At 41.5% G+C, this 18,107-nt stretch overlaps 1 long non-coding RNA gene across 1 annotated transcript in view; it reads right to left on the reverse strand.

The window, feature by feature from the left end:
• Positions 1-1,595: 1,595 nt before the first annotated feature.
• The window catches only part of LOC105708050 (uncharacterized), a 49,258-nt gene continuing 32,746 nt past the window's right edge, over positions 1,596-18,107 (reverse strand). Inside the window, exons 2-3 of the long non-coding RNA XR_001105235.2 lie at positions 6,357-6,437; positions 1,596-1,670 (exon numbers count right to left, since the gene is read on the reverse strand). This is a non-coding gene — a long non-coding RNA (uncharacterized LOC105708050). The remainder of the gene's footprint in view (positions 1,671-6,356; positions 6,438-18,107) is intronic.

Here is an 18,107-nt window from a genome sequence, read left to right on the forward strand (position 1 = left end):
TCATCACAGGCCTCGGAAAAACCCATGCCAAGACTTATTATTATTTTTCAGATTTGAAAACTTGATTTTATTTTTTTCTTCCCACCCACATCTAAAGTCTTGTTATGGCTTCGGCCAAAGAAAACCAATTTCAACAGGGCCATTTCAGACTTGTCCTGAGACGAAAGTAGGAAGACAGGAAGTAGGAGGTGACATTTGATTTTTTTTGAGGTTTCCTGCTCAAATTTAAGACCAAAAATTTTTGTGTGGGTTGTTCGAGTCAGATGAACTAGGGAGAAGTGTTCCATTCCATATTTATTAGCTATGCTAGAACCAAAAGGAAGAGAGAAAATCATTAGTTCCTTTTCTTTTGTAGCTGTTTGTCTAATGGTAAGAGAAGAAAGAAATAGACAAGTGCAAAATAAGGCAGAATGTGATGCTGAGTGATGGCAATGTGTTATGTGGACTTACAGATCATACTTAGCTGGGGAGAGAGCAGAGAAGGCTTCTTTTGACAGTGACATTTGAAATTGATCTTTAAGGCCATCTAAGATTTTTATAGGCATACATAGGATGGGAGGAGAACATTCTAGTTGAAAGGAACAGAGCAGATTAAGTGAAGGAGGCAGGATGTCTCAGGTTAAGGAAGCAGATTTAGGGAGCAGTGATTATATTTGTATGAGCTATTTAGGGAACTCTAGTGACATTTTATGAGCCCTATTTTGAGGGAAATGAAACCTGGTTAATTCTGAATACACTGGGTGTGGTGGTCAGGGCCAACACTTGTATTGTTTGAAAACACATCAAGAGAAACAGAGAGGAATCAAGTACATGTGGTCTCCAATCCATTTATAGAACAATGGGGTAGATAATACAAGGATAGCATGAAAATTAATTCATGTATCACCCCTATACAATTGATACCTTACAAGGCTTACCAGAAATGACAGATGCAGGGCTGTGGAACCTTGGACAATAGAGAGATGACTATGCCATTGAAAACTCAAAGAAAGCTTGGAAGAGGTGATAGCTAGACGGGTAGAATTTGCATCTATAAGAAGAGGGCACTGAGACTTTTCCAGATGGGGAAAAAAAAACAATGAACTCGGGCAAGAAAACATGAAGAATATTTAGAAAAACTAGCATAAGTTTGATCAGCAGGGATACTTAAACTGGGGTGCATGGATCCTTGAAAAAAATCAATGGATTAAAAAAAAAAATCAATGGATAGAATTCAGAGATGGCAAATTATTTTAATTTAAAAAACAAAGTCCTCACTGAATTCCCACTTAAATTTAGCATTTTCTTCAAGTATGAACACAGACAACAAACCACAGTAGTCTTAATAGCGTCTTGACCCTGTATCAGTAGAAATCACAGATATTTTCATAACACATCACTTTTGTTGAAGATATCCTAGAAGAGCATTTACACTCATTTATAACTTCAAAATTCCAGTGGTATCAGACCTGATGCTAGTGCTTGTTCTCTAATGTGTTACTAAAGCAGCATGTTAACAACCCTATCACACTTTCAGTTATTTTGATAACCATATCTTAACGTAATTGTTTTCCTTTGCAATACTATGCATTTTATTTAATGATTTCAAGTCCTTACTTTCAGAAGGGCTCCATACTTTTTCCAGGCTGCCGGGGATGTCCTGGGCACAGAGTTTAAGGACCCAAGGGATTCTGTAAAAGAAGACAAATAAGGTTCTAATGGCAGTGGAAATAAGATCACAGAGACCTGAATGTCAAGTTAAGATGTTTGATATAAATCTATAATTACCAGACAGCTAGCACCAATGGCTTGTCTAGACATCAAATTGTTCCAGCCCTGGTATCATCCTCCAAGTGTGATGCCTGGGATTGTCTTTTTATATCCCCCATAGTCTACTTAGCCTGTTACTAGACACAGGGTTCAACATAGGTCTCTGAAGAATTAAGACTGCCCTCCCAAGCTACATTGGTGAATCTGCCTCTTTACATTAGGGGTATAATTAGTAAATTCTACCTAAATTTTTCTTTTCTTTTTTTTTTTTTTTTTTAATTTCATGGGCCAGGGAAGGTTTTTTAAAAAAATTTTTAATTTAATTTTATTTTATTTTACTTTGAGAGAGAATCTTGCTCATTGCCAGGCTGAAGTGCAGTGGTGCAATCTCGGCTCACTACAACCTCTACCTCTGGGTTCAAGTAATTCTCCTGCCTCACACTCCCAAGTAGCTGGGACTATAGGCATGCGCCACTATGCCTGGCTAATTTTTGTATTTTTAGTAGAGACAGTGTTTCACCATGTTGGCCAAGAGGGAAATTTATTTGTTTGTTTTGAAGAGGAAAACAATCCTAAGCCTAACTTTTTATTACCTTATTCCAAGTAATATAATTTTTAAAATAATAAAATCAGGTTCCATCAATTGTCATAATCACCTCATAAAAGAATGAGAACTTTAACAGCCTACCCCTCAAAAAGAAAAGGCATAATCTCAGAAAGAAAAAAACATCTTTTCCAAGCAAAGAAACTTGACAATCTGACACTCTCTTTAAAAGATAGGCTTTTTACGTTTTAAAATTAAAAATAGAATATAAAATGTTATTTTATAAGTTATGCGGTAGACAGTATTTTTCTTGACAGAAGTTGTCAGCTGGGAGAGTACCTGTGCAATATTGGAAAATAGAGTGAGCGTGAGTCTCCAAATAGTTCGGTCATTTCATTTTTAATACTGGCATCAAAAATCAAATTTCAAAGAAATGTATAGATAAAAATGAAAAGCATACACTCTCACTACTTCCTTGAATTCATAATCTTCTGAGCACTTCAGAGAAGTGGATGAGTTACTCCACCATATCTCTAGCAGCGTTCTTCCCTTTCTTGGCCCAAAGCTGAAAAGAAAGTTCACTAAGGTAGTCCAGGAGTCTGGCTGGTGAGGGTGGCAGGAAAGGACATGCCAGTGTTGTTTTTTTCTACGTGGCTATTCACAGCAAGGAGCAATTTTTCTCCTTCGTAGCCCAACATAGAACAGTCAGGAAGTTATCTGAGCGGGATGTCATGGATTTGACGCCAGCATACGCCAGCACCTCTCCAAGAGAGTGTATTTCAGAACCACTAATCTGGTCCAGCCCTCTCATTTTGCAAATGAAGAAACTGAGAGGCCCAGAGACCAACCTATCCTGACGCAAAGTGGATCAAGGGAACCCCAGCCAGAACTGTGGAAATCAGTCTCATCTTTTTCGCTGCCAAGATAGCTTTGGCTTTTTTGCCCTAAGTCAGGTACTGTGGGTAACTTTCTGGTACCTGAGAATTCCTGCCCACTTTAGGGTGTCATGCTGGTTAAGTGGATGAGTGTCTCTCGAATCTGATTAATGCCCCAAGTACACTAAAGCTATGTCTTTTCTTGAGCTTAAAATTTTTCACACACACACACACAACACATACACACACACACACACTTTATAGACAGAAAAAATAGCCTTTCCTGAACCCACATGAAGACTGAAGGCCTGGCCCTAAATAAAAGGCCACGGGTCCTGAGACCCTGCTGCCTATTTATAGATGTCTCTGGATTCGTCTGGATATTAACAGTAAACACCTTTCTTTAAACACAAGCTTCAGGCCAAGCTCTGTGCTCATCATCATTCTATATTCATGATCTCCTTTATTATTACTCACAAGGTCCTATGAGATTGAAATTATAGCATCCATTTTATAAATAAGGAAAATGATGCCTAGCAAGCCTCCGTGACTTTCCCAGAGGCACACAACTGAAAAGTGATAGAGTTTATGCACGAGTCCTTCTGCAAGATCCCAGGGCTTCCTAGGCTGATATTCCATGTTGTCCAAGACCCGGCACAGACCTGGCATGTGGTAGGTGCACTGAGAGCCCTTCCTGGATAAAGAGACATATAAGCATCTTCCTCCTTCATCTGAAGATGCTGTCCCTCCACCACCACTCCATCTCCAACATGATACACAAAATGTCCCATTAAACCATCTCCAAGGTAATTTATAAAATGTCACATTAAATATATGCTATGACTGAAAATAACTGCCACACAGACTCAGGGTATGCTAGTTTATGACACTTCTTTTTGTTTTTTTTGAGACCGAGTCTCACTCTGTTGCCCAGGCTGGAGTGCAGTGGCACAACCTTGGCTCACTGCAACCTCCGCCTCCCAGGTTCAAGCAGTTCTTCTGCTTCAGCCTCCTAAGTAGCCAGGACTATAGGCACGCACCACCACGCCCAGCTACTTATTGTATTTTTAGTAGAGACAGGGTTTCACCATATTGACCAGCTGGTCTCGAATTCCTGACCTCATGATCTGCCCGCCTCCCAAAGTTCTGGGATTACAGGCGTGAGCCACTGTGTCCAGCCCAACACTTTTAATTTAAATACTTAGTGCAAGTTTGGCCTGAGGCCTGCTGATGTCTCGAATCTCTCTCATGGCCAGAGGCCAAGCCAGGCTCCCTTATCCTATTCTCGAGCAATTGATTATTTGGAAGAAATTGCTAGTCCAACGTGAACACTTGCTGCACTTCATCTTGCAGTGTTTGGTTCATGGTTCCAGACAACTGAGATCATTTAGAAGTTTCATTTTGACATCAATCATATTTTCTATCCCTCCCAGCTATGTGTCAACCACACATGTAATAAGCGGACTTAATATGTCTTTGTCCAAATGGTTGGTACCAAATATTAAACAGGGCTAAGGACATATCTTTGGGACATACCTCTGCCATGATTCTGGATCATTTGCATGGACCTTTATTTCAGCATTTGTCCCTTGACATTATCAAGTTTTTAAAATTAATCTTGAATGCAAGCTCTTCAAAAGCGGAGCATTGAGATTATACTCTTTGTAATTCTCATTGGGCACAATACTGGGCATTGGAGAAAAACTCAGTCAATGTTGGCTGAATGCTGCGACAGAGCCATTGATTTGGTGTCAGAAGATACATGTTCAGGTCACAGATAACCCCCTTCCCGCACACAAATTGTTTATCTTCCCAGGGCCTCCATTTCTCTGTTCAAAAAATGGGGATAAGGATCTTTGCAGGCAACCTCATTAGGGTGTTGCAGAGCTCAAATAAAATAATGGATACAAATCTGCTTGTTCACTCACCCCTGTTCATTCTTTCATGTGCACATTTCTTTAACCTGAAATACTTTCTCCTCTCCTCTCCTCTCCCCTTCCCTCCCCTCTCCTCTTCTCCTCTTCTCTTCTCTTTCCCATCAACACCACCCTCACCATGTTCTCCTTCCTCTGCCTCTCTGAGAATCCTTCCCTGAGTAAGCCACCACCATCTCCTCTGAGCTTCCACAGCACTTTGCAGATCATGAATCATCCCATATGTTTTCAATTGTCTGGTTACTTGTTCATCTTCCCCTCCAGGGGATGGTCTTGGAAATCCAGAGTCATATTTTAGGTATCTCTATCTCTGGCACCAGCACAGAGACACAGAGGACATTCAATAACAGGTTTATGGAACTAATGTGAATGATTGCCAGCTGCAAAGCTGTCCTGCTCTTGCCTTAATGATGGCTGCATAGAGTGGTGTAGCTACAAAGGTCTTTGCTCAGGACACTGCCAAGTGTCACCAGGAGCACAGCCCTACTGGGCCTGGACAGTTTTTGCTTGTCCTAGGGGACAGACAAAGGTAGTTATGATGGACAAAGCCAGCCCCAAAGCTCTATGATAACAAGTATCATATCTCTTATTACCATCATGACAGGCTGGGTTCTTCAGACTCTGACATGGAAATTTGCACACAAGTTTACTATGGAGGATCTTTGGGATCAACTCCAATGGGATGGTGGGAGAAACAGGACTGGACAGATAAGGAATTCAAACTGCAATGCGCTGGCCACAAAAGACCCAGCTGGTCCTGTGGAGAGGCCTAGAGATGGGGATGGCCCTTCAGAGTTGCCCCAATTTGAGACAAGAGAGTCAAGCTTCTACCAACACCTTCCCAACAACCTGTCTTTGAGGAAGGCTGCCCATGTAGAGAGGTAAAACATTGAGCTAGGCATTATCTTCCACTGAGGACATTTCCAGAGAGGAACCCAGCTGAGAACCACCACCATTTGCAGCTGCTGGAGATATGTGCACTGAAGTCCTGAAATGCGGAGTGCCTATTCCATTGCTTGTGCCTAATGGTGCCTGGCTCATTGTAGTTTGCCAATTATTTAGTACTCCTTGTGTGAATGAAGGACTCTGTGGTCAACATCAGACAGAATCCTGTAGGTTCTCTGTGGGACTTCCAACATCCAGTCAGTCTAGGAACCTTTCAAGCGTTCAACCTCCCTGTCTGGGATCAGGGAAAAGGAAAAAAAGTCCCCTTCCCTTGAGAAGAGAGGCAGCCACACACAGAGCCAATCTTACCCAGAGTGAGGATTTTAGATGGGCAAGCTCAGAGCATGGGAAAAGCAGACAAATTCTTGAAGGTGTCTTTGAAGCTGAGACCTGAAAGACAAGAAATAGGCAGCTATTAGGAAAATAATGCAGTATAAGCCAGTGAGGCTGGCATGAGAGACCATCGCAGGCACACTAAGGTGATATAAGCCAGGCCAGGTTCTCAGGGCTTTAAGTGCCAATGACAGAGCCTGGACCATATGCTGATGTCAGCAAGGCCACAGTAAGGTTTTCAGCAGAAGAGTGACAGGCCAGGCTTTCCTTCTAGAAAGAACACAGGATTTATTTCCTTGTGTCATTTTTCCATTTGGGGTTCTGTGAGGAAGGACCGGCCACCCAAGCGCATGCCATACCCATGGCCTCTGCCCAGAGCACAGCATAAACTGTCTCTATCTGAGAGGCTGAAGGAGCTACTCTCTCTCCTGTCTCTCAGGAGGAAGGGCACACTCTTTCCTTGACACCCAGGGTAGTGAGTTCCTGAGGGTGTGACCCCAATGAAAGGGAACCCAGAGAACAATGCTGTAAACACAGAGAAATCATGGCAACTCTTTACATATTACATAGTGGGAAGAGCACTGCCTGAGGAGTCCACTTGGGCTGGCTTGCAGTCCCCTCTCAGCCACCTACTAAATTTGTGGTATGGGCAAATCACCAACCCACATCTATAAAATGATAATGAGAATTAAACCACTCTAGTGATGAGGACATGCAAACTAACCCAATAATGAGACATAGCGTTATGCTTATCAGATTGGCAAATATTTTTTAAAAGATAATGATCAGTACTGATGAAGGTGGGTAAAACAGGTTGGCTCATTCACTGCGAGTAGGCATGGTCACTTGGAATAAATAATTTCAGGAAACATCAAGTTTTAAAATGTGCATATCTTTTGACCCAGAAATTTTGCTTCCAGGAATTTATTCTAAGAATGTAATTAGAAATACATGGAAATGTATGTTAAAGTATATTCAGGAAGGTATTATTTATGAGTGCAAAAATGAAGTAACTTAATGTCCATCAATATCTATCAGCTGGAAACCATATCACATCTTGTGTTATTATTAACAGTATTAATAAAGTATAGCACACCTTTACATTGGAATATTATGCAGCCGTGAAAATTGGGCTTACAAATTTGATTTATTAACATAGAAAATGCTTATAATCTAATGCTTAAACAGAAACAAGAATATAAAGCATTTATATTTCAATCCCAATTTTGTAACTATAGGAGATGCTAAAAAATATAATCTGTTACAAGATTGGGTTTGAAATACAATTTCGTATTTTTTCACTTACCATCTGCTATAAGCAACTGATTTATCAACATATTAACAGTAATGATCAATCAGGGTACTAGGGACATTCTAATTTTCTACTCCTTTTTAAAAAGTATTTCAAGCATTCTACAATGATTGCTTCTATATCCATAATCAGTAAAACAAAAGCACAATTTTGAATAATGACAATGTGTACCTCTCAGGACTGCTATAATGATGACATACATGAAGGAGCCCTGTAAACAGTAAACCCCTATATGTACATGAAGATACATTTCTTCCTGAATTCTGCATCTCTCTTTACTAAAACATCTCAAAGTCAGGGGAGTAATTCATCCTGAGGCCCTGGTACCCTGGAAAGGTCTCTGGTAGGCAATCGGTACTTCCTTGCAGGGTGCTATCACAGTAGTCTCCCAAGGATGACTCTTAGCTCTCTGCCTCATCCTTCCTGTTTCTTCAGCCCCACTGTCCTTTCCTGGTCAGGTGCTGATCACTTCCCGCCTGAATGGCCATACCAGCTCTATTTCTGGTTTTTCTGTCTTCTGGATCCCAGTCTCTTTCATCCACCATGCTGCAGCCAAGGCCACTGTTCTGCTGTGCACCTCTGACCATGTCACTCCAATGTGGTTGCCACAGGAGACAGTTTGAGCTTGGTTTAGAGTACAAAGCCATGCATAATCTAAACTCCATCTAATTCTCCAAGGACATCTCCTGCTTCTCCTTCATGTCTGCAAACACAACCTTGGTCCCAGCCAAATTATGTTAATTCCCTAAACACTCCATTCTTTTTTTTTTTAGGCCCCCATCTTCCTGTAATAATCTTTTTCCTGTGTTCACCCAGCAAACTCCTCGTCAGCCTTTCTAGGCATTCTCTATGGAGTTGACTTCTCTCCACCTCCCATCTCATACCCAATGATGTATTTTGTGACACAGGCAATACTTCTAATGCAGGGTCATTATTTTTAAAAAATTAATTAAACTCAGTATTTTATTTGGAATTTATGAGTTTTTCATCAATGTTCTCTTTTGGTTCCAAGATCCAATCTAGGTTCCACGTAGCATTTAGGAGTGCTTTACTTTTATCATCTCATTTCATCTTCACAGTAACCTATGAGCCAGACACTATCATTTTTTCCTTTTCACAGATGAGGGGACTGAGGCACAGAGAAGCTAAGCAATTGGTTAAAGTCACACAGTAAGTAGGAAAACTAGAATCCGAATCCAGTAGCCTGGCCCCAGAGCCTTTGTTCTTAACCCTTAGGCTGTACTGCTTTTCACACACACAAAAGTACCTGACATTCTAATACACCACTCTAATTTTAACTTTTATTTCTTTTTCTTTATCTTATTCTAACAAAAATTCAATGATATTTCTGCAATGACTTCTCCCCAAACCTTAAAGAGTATATATGCATGTTAAAATGAGGAGTTCAACTAATTGCCTGAGAACAGCTGGAAACCATATCACATAATATGTTATTATTATAATGAGTTTATTATTTGCATTTACTCTCTTATGATATCTAAGAATTATAATTATTGGGCTTTAAAAATTAATATATCATAGGTATATATATTCTGGGAATCCATGTGATATATTGATACATGTATCCAATGTATAACAGTCAAATCAGGGTAACTGGGATACCCGTCACCTCAAACATCTATCTTTTCTTTGTGTTGGGACCATTACAGTTCTTCTCTCTTAGCTCTTTTGAAATATACAACAAATTATTGTTAACTCTAATTTCCCTATTGTACTTACTATCAAATACTAGAACTTGTTCCTTCTATCTAATGTATTTTTAACCAACTTCAAGTGTAGTCTTCACAGCTCTGTCTTCTCCATTGAACAAGCTTCTTGAAAAGATACCTTACTCACCTTTGAAGCCTTGCCACTTCCTATGTGCCCAACAGTCTAGGGATTTCTTAACATTTTCTTAATGAATTGTGCCACAATTTCCCCCTTGGCACGTAGTTAATCATACCTAAATTTGTTCTGGTTTCTCTGTAATGTTACTTCACAAAGTCCCCAAGCACCCAAGCTATCTCTCACAGTTGTCATCTGGAGGACCAGGGAGCTTTTAGGGGGTAGCAGAGCCCCTCAATTACCAATTCTGACAACTCTCATTTGAGCCTGGGGCTCCCCATGCAAACAGACAGTTGGCATGTGATCGGAGAAGAAATAAAAGTATGTTTCTATTAAAACCATGTTCCTTAAGTTGTCACTGTGAATTTATATTCCTCTGGCCCTTGCCAAGTTGGCTCTAGGCTCCATTCTGTCCTGAAATTAGAGCATTCTTCTCACAGCCCCAGGAGATGCCTACAATGCCTGAAGATTGAAAACAGAGCCTGAAACATGGATTTGCAAATTTATGGAGTCCAAAGAATCACTGACTTATATAACCTTCCCCAGATAACTTAGCTTCCCTTTCCACCTCTGATTAGACCTTTGTTAGAATGGAAAAGTTCACTGCTTAAATGATAGTCCCACTACCCAAGAGAATAGGTAGAAAATCTACCCACTACCTATCCTGGGGGGAATCAGACTACCCACTACCTATCCTGGGCGGAATCAGACTACTCACTACCTATCCTGGGGTAAAACAAAGTACTACCCACAGCCAGTGGGTTTTGGTCTTTGGGCAGAACCAACTACCTGGTATGTGTGCATTTAAATATTGAATTTAGTAAAAATGAGTGATTATTGGGCACCTACGATTTACAAGCCCTCTTGATGGGTCTAGTGAGGGATGAAGGGTTGAGCCTGATAATGGAATAGGATAAGTATTCAGAGCCTTAGAAAGCACTTTGTGTGTGTCTATGGGCAGTGTGGGGTGGTAGAAGCACAGGTTCGGTAGCTAACCAGATTCAGGTTCCAGTGCAAGTTTAGCCAGGTACCATAGACAAAGTACTGCGTGTTTTAGAGCCTCAGTTTCCTCAACTGCACAAAAGGGGCTCCAACAGCCCACTTCACATAGGAGTTAGATGGAGATGAGATGAGATCTAGCATGTGCGCTCCTGGCCTGCAGTAGCTCTAGCTCCTCTCCCTTTCACTGTCAATCAGCTGAGACTCGATGACATTACCAATAACCCTGGGCAAACATTCACAGGTCCCAAGAGGAAGTGTCAGGAAGGGAGGCCAGCGCCTGCCGAGGGGAAAGACTTTGCTTCATTCTTTCGCTTTTTAGAGGTTTCTCTTCCTGTCCAGTGACCTTGAGACTGCCTGTCCTTGGACTTAGCAAATTCTCTGTCAGTTATTAAAATTTCTTTCAGCCTGAGAAGTTGAGCTGGGTTCACTCAAAGTGGGAACTGAGAAGGATTGCTGTTGTGAGGGCTTCACTGTTGAGGCCCCCCTGCTCCTTGCCAGACCACAGAGTGTGCAGGAAGAAGAAAATAAATGAACAGGTTAAAGGTGGCTTTTTTTTGCAAAGGGGCTGCTGCCCTGGCCTGTGGTCTTGAGCGGTGCAGTCAAGCTTAGGGAATCTCGGCTCAGACTTCAGAGAGAAGCACATGTAGCAGCTGGTCCATATCTCTGTGTCTTCTTTCATTTCATATGTAAAGGAAACCAAATTTCCAAATCTCTCTATAAAGCAGGGACATGGGCCTCTTTTCCTTTTGTGACACTTCTTTTATTATTATTATTATACTTTAAGTTCTGAAGTATATGTGCAGAATGTGCAGGTTTGTTACATAGGTATTCACATGCCATGGTGGTTTGCTACACCCATCAACCTGTCACCTACATTAGGTATTTCTCCTAATGCTATCCCTCCCCTATCCCCCAACCCCCTGACAGACCCCACTGTGTGATGTTCCCCTTCCTATGTCCATGTGTTCTCCTTGTTCTACTCCTACTTATGAGTGAGAACATGTGGTGTTTGGTTTTTTGTTCCTGTGTTAGTTTGCTGAGAATGATGGTACCCAGCTTCATCCCTGTCCCTGCAAAGGACAGGAACTCATCCTTTTTTTTGTGGCTGCATAGTGTTCCATGGTGTATATGTGCCACATTTTCTTTATCAAGTCTATCATTGATGGGCATTTGGGTTGGTTCCAAGTCTTTGCTATTGTGAACAATGCTTTTGTGGTACTTCTTACCCTAGATTCGACAAAGCATAAATAGTATACTATTATCTTCTTACAGTCAAGCATGAGGAGTTTAAACAGCATAACACACTGACTCTCAGAAGATTAGAAAGTCAGTGTTGGCTTAATACCTAAGGGCTGGGAGGCTTTGAAATAGCTCTTTAAATGTCTCATGACTCAGTATCTTCATCTTTCAACTGGGCCCAATAATATCTACCCCCCACCCCAGGTTAGTTGTAGATTATGTAAGTTAGGGTATACAAAGAATCTGTCACATAGCAGACACTCAATAAATGTTAGCTTCTCTCACAACTTCTACCCCATGACATTGAGTAAATCATTTAATGAGTGTTAGAATTTCTCTCTGGCAAAATTAAGCCCATTTGCCTCACTCTTTCTACCTCTCAAGGCTGACTTGAGAGGTTAAATTGATGATAGTGGAATGAATGTACTTTGTAAATGGAAAGCACTAAGGCATACTCAGGTTTATTGGGATAGCTCTTTTAACCATGTGGGAATGACTCAGGAGGAGAGGAGAGAGTGCATCCTTATTAAAGACTCATCCCTTCAATCACCCCTTAGATCTGAAGCCACTTTAGAAAGTCCCACCTTTGCTTGGACTTCTAGACCAATCAATTATTATCAAAGAGCTGGAGAAAAGATTCAGGCTTCAGTTGCTGTTGAAGTCAAAACCATGTTGGCTACAGGGCCACTGTCCAACCCTTTAAATGTCATAAAGCCTCAAAGAAATAAAAACTGGCAAAGCCTGACGCCAGCTACATGATTAACTGGACAAAGCCTATACACTCTAAGCCACGAGATCAAAGAGAATACTCTTTCCAACACATAAACCCTCTTAGAGAATTGAAACATGATTCATCCTAACAAGCCACTTGGAGTCAGGTAAGCAGACCATCCCCTGCCTGAGGAAGTAGAGGCAGGCAAGTCCCAGACAGGAGAGCGATGGAGTCACAGTTAAGGACCTTCATATTCAGAGGCAACATGTTCATGACCCGAGACCAGAGCCCAAACAGCTAACCTCTTAAGAAAATCCTCCCTATATTTTCAAAGTAGTGAGATCCTTGAGGGCAGGGGTGCCTCTGATTCAGCTGACATCCCAGTTTCTAGTTTAAAGCCTCACATTGATTGGGTCCTTAGGAATCTAGTTTTTTATGCTTGTGTCAGAAGAAGTCTTCACTATAAACTCACAGCTTAGCCCTAACTCACCTACTAAGGCTCCTAACTCACCTACTAAGGCTCCTCTTCCCTTTATCATTCCTACAGAAGAAAAGATAAATGAATGTAGACAAATTTGCTTGCAAGTCCTCTCCTGAAACAATCAAAAAGACGCAAAGCCATTAGAATAGGGAGATGGCTAGAATACATGGCATCATTATTTCTCTCTTACTAATCAGGAGATGTTAGGAATCAAATGTTCACGTTCTCTCAAAAGTCCTTTGTGGAAGCTTTAATCCCTAATTGATGATATTTGGAGATGCAGCCTTTTGAAAATGATTAGGATGAGACGAGGTCATAAGGGTGGGGTCCTGGCCCAATGGGATTAAGGCTCTTTTAATAAGAGACACCAGAGAGTTTGCTCACTGTCTTCCAAGTGTAAGCGCTGAGGAAAGGCTATGTGAGCACACAGGGAGCAGGTGGCTGTCTGTAAGCCAGGAGAGCCCTCACCCAGAAACCAATAATGTTGATACCTTAATGGACTTTCAAGCTCCAGAATTTTGAGAAAATAAATTTTGATAGTATTTTTATGGCACCCCAAACTGACTAAGACAGGAGAAAAAGAGAAGAATATTTCCCTAGCATTTGACAAAACTTCTTCCCAATTGTTCAAGCCAGAAACCTAGGAGTCATCTTCCATTCCTCCGAAACCTTCTGTCTTCCTCACCTAAGCAATTGCAATGTCTTTTAAAAATCTCTCTCCAACCTGATTTACTCTGCGTCAGAATTTCTCCAGGTCCTCGCCATCCCCAGAACATTTGCACTAGATCAGAAGGTTTCAAAAGTTCCCATCTCTGAGCTGTCTGGAGTACTTAGCACACATAACTTATGCAGACGTGTGGAAAGGAAGAAGGAAATAATGAATCCATTAACTCGTATCCTGTGCCAGGACTGCATGAGGTGTATAATCTCAATGAGTCTTACAAATCTTCTCTCCTTGTTTCAGGGTGAGGAGATGGGGACACAGCGAAGGAAAATGACTTGCCTAGGATTGCATGCTGGTAAGAAGAGGAACTGTAGGAAGATCTGGATGTTGGTTGCAAATTCCATACTTGCTGCATTACAGTGTGCACAGTAATGACCATCTGGGCCTGGGCCCAGGACAACAGCATGTAGTTGGTGCTCAACAAAGAGTAACACCAGCGGCTGCCCAGGCACAGTGGCTCATACCTGTAATCCCAGTACTTTGGGAGGCTGAGGCGGGAGGATTGCTTGAGCTCAGGAGTTCAAGACCAGCCTGGGCAATATAGTGAGACCCTGTTTCTGCTAAAAATCAAAACAATTAGCTGGTGTGATGGTGTGCACCATCTTTGATCTACTGGGAGATAAAAGCTGCAGTAAGCTTGCTCGTGCCACTATATTCCAGCCTGAGTGAGACAGTGAGACCCTGTCTCAAAAACAAAAAAAAAAAAAAAGGAGAAAAGAAAAAAAAGCCAAACACTGTGCCCCACCATGTGCTGGGTGATGCACCATGCCTGTGCACTCTCACCTCAACTGAGTACAATAGTATTACCAAATTGTACAGAGAGTTAGAGGTTAAATTCCTCTTCTTTTTGCATATGTTTCATGAAATGGAAAAAAAGAAAATGAAAAACCTAATTTTTCCTAAGGATTAGTAGACGGTCAGACAGCTGGCACATCCCAAATCTAGCTTTCTCCTACTCTAAGGCTGATGCTTTGGACTTGGGACTTTGCCAAGCATCCTCCTGGAGGCCACTGTACCGAAGCTAACTAAACATTTCTCTTTTTCCGTGTGGCTGCATCTCTGCTGGAACTGAGATTGGTGACCGAGGAGGGGACTTAGAGAGCATCAGTTTGAAACTGCTTATCTTCTGACTGCTGCTGAGCTTCATGTGCTATGTTCCCCCTCAGCTACCTGGAATCCTGGAATTCTGTGTCCTGAGGGCACTTAGGAGAGAAGAGGTACATGGTTGGATTTAATGCTACACCTTGGGCAGGCTGCTCTTTCAATGATCATGTAGCCACAGATTAGGAGTTCAAGAAGGCACCCTTGGCTCAATGCAATTTCCAAAGCCAGGCAAGAACCAGAGGGAGAAATTCTCTCCAGAGGGCAACTGAACTGAGTATGTTTGGAAGCAGCGGGTGAGATAATGGTTGCTTCGGAGCTCAGGCCATAGGATTTTAGGGATCAGGAACTTGCCTTCAGGGTAGCCAGCTAAGAGGAGCAGTATCCTCTGTATTTATCTTTTGACTGCTGGATGTTCAAAATGACAGCCAGGACTCGAGTGAGGCTGCAAGTGCCAGAGGGGTTTTCCCTAGGAAGCTGGAATAACCAAGGCTTGCAAAGTTAAAACTAAAACAGCTCAGATGTGGAAGGTACAACTCAACCCTTTAAGTGAATAAATGATTCATAGCATGCAGGTGGGGTTGGCTCTGCCCTTTCATTTTCAGCTATCTTCAAGTCCCTAAGGAGACACCTCTTTTCTGAATTAAAATCAGGAGAAAAATATCTAAATTATCTTATCCTCAGTTGTTCTGTAGTGCTTTTTCCAACCCTCACCAAAAGATGGACATCTCTTTTATAAATAGCAACTCCCTTTGCTAACAGAAGGGGCTGCTTTCATTTCTAATAACGGCATTCGTGTTCACTGGGAAACGAGAATGTATTGAACAAAGCACCAACTTTGGAATTACATGGTCTGAATTAAATTCTGTCTCCAGACATCATGCTGTGCAATATTGGGCAAGTTCCTTTACCTCCCTGAGTCTCAGGTTCTTCACTGTAGAATGGAGACAATAACAACAGAAGCTAAAATGTATTGAGCACTTAGATGTTGCAAATCACTTTGAACATTAGAGGGGTGGTGTAGCCATGCAGCCTCACTACCAAACTATTCACCAGGCAGTAACAGGGTATCCTGACAGCTATAGATAGCTCTCAATGGCTTCTATGGCATTTTTATATTAGAGATTTCCTTTGGTTTTTCCAGTTGTTCAATAAGGTAGGTAGACCCAGTAGGGCTGATGATATCCGTTTTGAATGAAGAAATTATGCTCAGAGAGTTTAAGTGGCTTTTCTGAGGTCATCCAGCCTACAAATGAAGGACATGGATCTGAACCCAGGTAATCACCACAATGCTATGTGCTATGCATGTGCTTTATAAGTTTCTAATTTACTATGCAGAATAGCAGTTCTCAACCAGGAGCAATTTTGCCTCCCAGAAAACATTCAGCAATGTCTAAAAACGGTTTACATTCTCACAACTAGGGGATGCAGGACTACTGCTTCTAGTGTGTAGAGGCTGCATCTCCAAATATCATCAATTAGGGATTAAAGCTTCCACAAAGGACTTTTGAGAGAACATGAACATTTGATTCCTAACATCTCCTGATTAGTAAGAGAGAAATAATGATGCCACGTATTCTAGTCATCTCCCTATTCTAATGGTTTTGCGTCTTTTTGATTGTTTCAGGAGAGGACTTGCAAGCAAATTTGTCTACATTCATTTATCTTTTCTTCTGTAGGAATGATAAAGGGAAGAGGAGCCTTAGTAGGTGAGTTAGGAGCCTTAGTAGGTGAGTTAGGGCTAACATTCTACAATGCACAGGTCAACTGCTGTGCAGCAAGGAATTATCTGTCCCCAAATGTCAATGGTGCCAAAGTTGCGATACTGTGATACAGAGTAAAAAACTAATGCAAGTTGTTTACATTTTACAGATGATAAGGCTGAGACCTAGAGATTAAGTTATTTTCCCAGGGTCATTTAGGATATGGTAAAGTGGGGATTTAAAGCCAGACAACTTGAACCCACTCTCCACTTCCTAACTACTAAGCTATACTCTCTCCAAGGAAATCTATATTCAATCCATCAAGGGCCTTGGAAGGCACTAAAAGGATACATCCTTCAAGTACATGTGGGGGCTTTACCTACTCACCCACAGAAAATATAACCCGAATCTAAAGCTAAGACTTCAGAGTAGGGCCTGTCACCCCAGAATAGCTCAGCCCTTTATTTTTGTTATACCAAATAGTATACTTGTTTTATTCCAAAGGAAAGTCTAGCTCCTCCTCTAAAATGCCAATATTGTTAGTCCTAAATTCTAAATTCCAAAGAATTAATTCCAAGTTCCAAAGAAATAAAATGAAGGACCAGAAATGATGATTGATGAGAACATGACACAGGGCAAGAGGGTGAGAAGCCTGGGCCCCCAGAAGCATGTGTTCTCTGGCGGCTCTGGTTCTCAAGGGAGGGAGCTCTGCCTGCCATTGGAGGTCATGGGATCTGACTTATTTGCATTGGAAGGAGGTAGGGGTTTACATGGATCCACCCATATTCTCTATTTGACCAGAAGGAAACCCCTTTTTGTTTCTGGATCACATCCCAAATGAGATCATTTGTAAAATAAGCAGTTTCAAATTGATATTCTCTTAAGTAGCCTCCCTCACCACCAATCTTCAAAGTTCTGGCCTCCATATCAATAGCTTGAAAACATATATCCTACTACTTCACATATATATGAATATGTGTGCCATAAGCACACATATTTATGGATGGCACACTTATTTAGGTATGTCCCAACTTCTATGAAACTGTAATCCATTGTGCAGATAAAGACATATATAATCAAAGGCACTACAACAGTCCTTGCCATGGTAACTTTTAATGAGCCATCTGCTGTGTGCAAACCCGTGGGGCTGTGGGTTATGTTCAGTCCTCAGCCATGGATGTGTGAGATGGCTGTCCCATGGGCAAGGACACATGGAGCTAGCTGCTGGAGGAGATGCAGTTCTAGATGTTCAAGGAGCCGGGAATAGTACCAGGTATGGTCAATCAGGTAGGGAAGACCTGAGGAGGCCCAACCCTGGATCCACTGTGGTGGACAGAGCTCCAAGTAGCAGCCCCAAGTTCCCATTCCACAGATATTGGCTATCTCTTTTGACTTGTGGATGATGAGATTTTTAGTGGTTTACTAGCTGGTTAAAGAGTGTCTTCTCTAAGAATGTATATTATACAAATTAGACCATCGTCATTATTCTGAAACCTTTACATAAAAAAAGTTCAGCTGGATTTTAAATCCATTTTTATTTTTACAAACAAGCCAATATTTACCAATAAAAAGGAAGTGCTATCAGATTTCTTAAATATAATTTCAACT

The sequence above is a fragment of the Aotus nancymaae genome, unplaced genomic scaffold (genome assembly GCF_030222135.1).
Source record: "Aotus nancymaae isolate 86718 unplaced genomic scaffold, 86718_ANA_hifiasm-v0.15.2.pri h1tg000003l, whole genome shotgun sequence".
Lineage (NCBI taxonomy): Eukaryota > Metazoa > Chordata > Mammalia > Primates > Aotidae > Aotus > Aotus nancymaae.